Source organism: Pezoporus flaviventris, unplaced genomic scaffold (assembly GCF_033815535.1).
Source record: "Pezoporus flaviventris isolate CSIRO_AGI_PZ_B2104156 unplaced genomic scaffold, CSIRO_AGI_Pfla_v1 ptg000044l, whole genome shotgun sequence".
NCBI classification, from domain to species: domain Eukaryota; kingdom Metazoa; phylum Chordata; class Aves; order Psittaciformes; family Psittacidae; genus Pezoporus; species Pezoporus flaviventris.
This window is the reverse complement of record NW_026892592.1, coordinates 298,947-305,031: the sequence shown is the minus strand read 5'-3', so window position 1 is coordinate 305,031 and position 6,085 is coordinate 298,947. Positions and strand designations below refer to the sequence as shown.

At 53.9% G+C, this 6,085-nt stretch overlaps 1 long non-coding RNA gene across 1 annotated transcript; it reads right to left on the bottom strand.

Annotated features, from left to right (window-relative positions):
* Positions 1-267: 267 nt before the first annotated feature.
* On the bottom strand, positions 268-5,622 carry LOC133276320 (uncharacterized). Its single transcript, XR_009745823.1, has 3 exons — positions 5,500-5,622; positions 5,234-5,341; positions 268-1,020 (listed from the first exon to the last, which is right to left on the bottom strand). It is a non-coding gene; the product is annotated as an uncharacterized LOC133276320 (long non-coding RNA).
* Positions 5,623-6,085: the final 463 nt, after the last annotated feature.

Here is a 6,085-nt window from a genome sequence, read left to right as displayed (position 1 = left end):
TGGGGGGTGGGGGGGGCATGCAGTCAGGCAGCTGGAGGCCTGCAGCTCAGGGATGTTGTAGCAGATGAGCTTGTGGATCTGCTCTGCCATCCCCCCTGTAGGCACCGAATGTCAGCCCCCACCCGCTCCCCATGTCCCCCACCCGCTCCCTGTGTCCCCCACCCACTCCCTGTGTCCCGCACTGCAGTGCTGCCCTCCCTGAGGCTGCATAAAAAAATTATGCTCTCCTCAAAGTATTAATTCTCTCGCTTCCAGGCCCTTTTCTGGGGGGGGGCTGCAGCATCTTCCATGGGTTTTCATTGCCCCCTGTGCACTGGAATAACTTTGTTTTCCTTGCTCATTGAAATGAATGAGCTTGTGCAGGATGGAGCTGTATTACAGAACCATGGAATGGTTTGGCTTGGAAGGGACCTTAAAGCTCATCTAGTTCCAACCCCCTGCCATAGGCAGGGACACCTTCCACTAGAGCAGGTTACTCCAAGCCCCATCCAACCTGGCTTTGAACACTGCCAGGGATGGGGCAGCCACAGCTTCTCTGGGAACCCTGTGCCAGTGCCTCACCACCCTCACAGGGAAGAGCTTCTGCCTAAGAGCTCATCTCAGTCTCCCCTCTGTCAGGTTAAAGCCATTCCCCCTTGGCCTGTCCCTACAGGCCTTTGTAAAAAGTCCCTCTCCAGATTTCTTGTGGGCCCCCTTAAGGTACTGGAAGAATACTGTCCTGCTGGGATCCCAACTTATATCCTTAGCTTCATCAGTGAGCTCCTGGGATACTCCATCAACAAGCTTCCCAGTGGATTTTGTGCCCTCGGCAGTGCCAAACCCCAGTGAGAGGGATGAGGGGGGGTCTCCCACCCCACAGGGATATCACCCCGGTGAATACCCAGCCAGCTTCCCACATCCCTGCCATTACCTTTGTGCTTCTGCAATACCTTCTGGGTGGACTGCAGCACAGATTCATGGAACTGATGGGCAAACTCCTCAGCGATGAAGGGCTCCCAGGGTTTGCTCTTGCCATTCATGCTGTGAGACCAGGATGTCCTTGGGGAGCGGACCCCTGACATATCTGAGGATGCTCAGTCCCTTTTTCCCAGGGTGCCCATCGCTCAAGCCAGGGCTTCTCTGCTGGTGTGGTGCCACTCTCCTTAGCCCTTGGTAGCTCCTGGGGTCTCAGCTGGTCTAACCTGCTGGGTTCTGCCATCTTCACAGTATCACAGTATCACAGTATGCTAGAGATTGGAAGGGACCTCGAAAGATCATCTAGTCCAATCCCCCTGCCGGAGCAGGAACACCTAGATAATGTTACACAGGAATGTGTCCAGGCGGGTTTTGAATGTCTCCAGGGAAGGAGACTCCACAACCTCCCTGGGCAGTCTGTTCCAGTGTTCCGTCACCCTCACTGAGAAGAAGTTTCTTCTCAAGTTTAAGTGGAACCTCTTGTGTTCCAGTTTGTACCCATTACCCCTTGTCCTATCATTGTTTGCCACTGAGTAGAGCCTGGCTCCGTCCTCGTGACACTCCCCCTTTATATATTTATAGACACTTATAAGGTCACCCCTCAGTCTCCTCTTCTCCAAACTATAGAGACCCAGCTCCCTCAGTCATTCCTCATAAGGGAGATGTTCCACTCCCTTAATCGTCTTCGTTGCCCTGCGCTGGACTCTCTCCAGCAGCTCCCTGTCCTTCTTGAACTGAGGGGCCCAGAACTGGACACAATATTCCAGATGCGGTCTCACTAGGGCAGAGTAGAGGGGAAGGAGGACCTCTCTCGACCTACTAACCACCGCCCTTCTAATACACCCCAGGATGCCATTGGCCTTCTTAGCCACAATGGCACAGTGTTGGCTCATGGTCATCCTGTCGTCCACTAGGACCCCCAGGTCCCTCTCCCCTACACTGCTCTCTAACAGGTCGTTCCCCAACCTAGACTGGAACGTGGGGTTGTTCCTGCCCAGATGCAGGACTCTACACTTTCCCTTGTTATATTTCATCAAGTTACTCCCTGCCCAACTCTCCAGCCTGTCCAGGTCTCGCTGGATAGCAGCACAGCCTTCTGGCGTGTCAGCCACTCCTCCCAGCTTAGTGTCATCAGCAAACTTGCTGATAGTACACTCAATTCCCTCATCTAAATCATTGATGAATATATTAAATAATACCGGTCCCAGTACTGACCCTTGAGGCACTCCACTAGTTACAGGCCTCCAACTAGACTCAGCCCCATAGACTACAACTCTCTGGCTTCTCTCCTTCAGCCAGTTCGCAGTCCACCGCACTACCTGATCATCCAGTCCACACTTCCTCATTTTAGCCGTGAGGATGCTGTGGGAGACTGTGTCAAATGCTTTGCTGAAGTCAAGGTAGACCACATCCACCGCTCTGCCATCATCCATCCACCGTGTTATTTCCTCATAAAAGGCTAAGAGATTGGTCAAACATGATTTCCCCCTGGTGAAGCCATGTTGACTGCCCCTCATAACCTTCTTATCCTTGATATGCCTTAAGATGGTACCAAGGATAATGTGTTCCATCACTTTCCCAGGGATGGAGGTGAGGCTGACCGGTCTATAGTTACCCGGGTCCTCCTTCTTGCCCTTTTTGAAGACTGGAGTGACATTCGCTTTCCTCCAGTCCTCAGGCACCTCTCCCGTTTCCCAAGACTTGGTAAAGATGATGGAGAGTGGTCTAGCAATGACTTCCGCCAGTTCCCTCAGCACCCGCGGGTGCATCCCATCTGGACCCATGGATTTATGGATGTCCAGATTGCTCAACTGATCTCTAACCCATTCCTCATCGACTAAGGCAAACCGCTCCGTCGACCTGACTTCATCTAAGGTCTCAGGGGTACAGGGCTCTTCAGGACTGCCTGCAGCAGAGTACACAGAGACAAAGAAGGCATTCAGTAACTCTGCCATCTCTGTATCTTCTGTCACCAGGGCACCCATCCCGTTCATCAGTGGGCCTACATTGCCTCTGGTGTTAGTTTTGTCTGCCATGTATTTGAAAAAGCTCTTTTTGCTGTCCTTGACCCTTCTTGCCAGGTTTAATTCTAAGGATGCCTTAGTCCTCCTAGCTGCCTTCCTACATCCTCTAGCAGCAGCCTTATATTCCTCCCAAGTGGCCAGCCCCTCCTTCCATGACCTGTAAACTCTCCTCTTCCACTTGAGCATACCCAGCAATTCCCTATTTAGCCACGCAGGTCTCTTGGCCCTCTTCCTTGACTTCCTACTTGTCGGGATGCTCCGATCTTGAGCACGGAAAAAGCAGTCCTTGAATGTCAACCAACTATCTTGGGCCCCTTTACCTTCAAGCAGCCTTGCCCATGGGATTTCCCCTAGCAATTGCTTGAAAAGGCCAAAGTTTGCCCTGCTAAAGTCCAGGGTTGCAATTCTACTTGGTATTCTACTAGTCCTACCACACAAGATCCTGAACTCCACCATCTCGTGGTCGCTGCAACCAAGGCAGCCCTCAACCCTTACTGCTTCGACCAGATCCTCCTTGTTAGTGAGGATGAGATCCAGCAGCGCTCCTCTCCTGGTCGGCTCATCCACCATTTGCAGGAGGAAGTTATCATCCATACACTGGAGGAACCTCCTGGACTGTGGCTGGGTTGCCGAGCGGTCCTTCCAGCAAACATCAGGGAAGTTAAAATCCCCCACGACGACCACAGCCTGTGACTGTGAGGCCGCTCTCAGCTGCCTGTAGAAGGCCTCGTCAACTTCCTCACCCTGATCTGGTGGTCTGTAACAGACACCCACAACAGTATCACTCCTGCCAGCCTGCCCCTTAATTCTCACCCACAGACTCTCAACTCGCTCGTCATCTGTCCCTGGACAGAACTCGGTGCATTGTAGTTCCTCCCGCACATAAAGAACAACCCCACCACCCCTCCTGGCTGGCCTGTCTTTCCTGAAAAGGACATAGCCCTCCATGACTATATTCCAGTCATGTGAGCTGTCCCACCACATCTCTGTAATTGCCACCAGATCATAGTCTCCTGACTTAACACAGGTTTCCAACTCCTCCTGCTTATTTCCCATGCTGCGCGCATTGGTGTACAGACATTTCAGGGAGCGAGCTGAGCACACCGATTTCACCCTAGGATTATAGGAGGCCTCCCAGTCTTCATTAATTCTGGAGCGCTGCCCCACTGGGGCAAGCCCAGCTACAACCCCATCCCCCTTCGAATCTAGTTTAAAGCTCTCCAAATGAGCCCTGCTAATTCGTGCCCCAGCATCCTTTTGTCTCTGTGAGACAAACCTTTCTCACTTGTCATTGTCCAGACTGGTGCCCTATAAAACCAGCCGTTATCAAAGAATCCAAAGCCCTGCCTGTAGCACCAGTCTCGAAGCCAATTGTTCATGAACTGAATCTTCCCATTCCTTCCCACATCATCAGTGGAAGATGGAAGGAGAGAGGAGAAGATCACTTGAGCCCCAAACTCTTTCACCATCCGCCCCAAGGTCCTGTAGTCTTTCTTCATCCCCCTCAGATTGCGGGAAGCAGCTTCCTCCCCACCTGTCTGGAAGACCAGCAGCGGGTAGTAGTCTGTCGGGTGCACCAGGTTGGGGAGCTCCCTGGTGATATCCCTGATCCGGGCTCCAGGCAGACTACACACTTCCCTATGATGAGGGTCAACTCTGCATATCGGGCCCTCTGTTCCTCTCAGAAGGGAATCCCCTACTACAATGACCCTTCTTTCTTTCTTACCAGAGGCAGTCTTGAGGTGCAAAGTCGACCCCCTTTTCCTATGTGGCCTTGTGGGCTGGCCTTGCCCCACATTCTCACCTACCTCTCCTTCAAGATCCAGGGCCTCAAACCTATTACGGAGGGACACCTGGGGAAGCAGGGCAGGAAGGGGGGAGGGTTTCCCATGACATCAAACTGGAACTCGCTTCCAACCCTCGTCGTCTTTTTGGTCCCCTACCTCTGCGCAACAGCTACAGGGCAGGGGCTGTCTTGGGCCATCCCCCTCTGTGTGAGAAGGCAGGGGGTCCTTCCCCTTTTGGGGGGTATCTCCCTGGAACCGTTCCGACTGGACCCCTGGCATGGAGACAGCAAAACCCACAGGTTTATCCAGATCCAGCAGGAGTTGTGGCACTGGCACCTCTTTGGGTAGAGGAGCAGTCAGCTGCTGTTGGAGCTCCATGTCCCCCAGCAAGACAAAGCCGTGCCCCCATCCCACTGGGCAGGGATGCTCCCGGTGGCCAAGAGCCAGGGAAAGACTGGTGGTGCTTACCAGTGGTGGGGCTGCTGGGGCTGTCCCATGGGGAGGTCTTCACCACCACAGGGGCCAGTGTGGTCTTCTGCTTCATGACCTGGAGCATCTCCCCCAGCTTCTCCTTGTCTGTAGCATGGGAATCTGAGGTTTAGTGTAGCCCCTGCTCAGCAGAGCAAGCTCACAGCCCCAGGCAGAACCCCTCCATAGCACCCCCCAAACCAGGGAGTGGGGACCACCCCAGCCATGGCCAGCCCCCAGTGTGTATGAGGCATGGCTATTATTACCTTTCCTCTTCTCAGCACTGATGTGCATGAGGTTGAAGATGGTGAGGAAGTGCTGCTTCTCCTCAAAGTTGGGGCTGTTGTTCATCTCATCAGTGCTGTGGTGGGTAGAGAGCGGGAAGCACGGGGTGGGTGTGCGGCACTTGCTCTGCACCGTTGGTGGTGAGGGGCTCCTCTCCCGCAGCATCCACCAGCGTTTGCGCCATTTCTGGCTCAGCATTTCCTCCTTCTGCTGCTGTGTGGTCATGCTGAAGAGCTGCAGGAACTCCAGCTTCTGGGGCACTGAGGGGGAAAGCAGAGCAGGGTCACCCCTGGACTGGCACCCATCCTCATCCCCACCTCCATTCCTGTCCCCATTCTCATCTCTGTCCCCATCACCATCCTCATTTCCATCTCCGTCCTCATCCCTGTCCCTTTTCCCATTGCCATCCCTGTCCTCATTGTCATCCTCATCTCTATCCCCATTCCTGTCCCCATCCTCATCCCTATGCCCATGCCCATCCTCGTCCCCATCCCCGTCCCCATCCCCATCCTCACTCCCATCCCTGTCCTCATCCTCATTCCTAACCCTCTGGTGCCACTGCAGCTG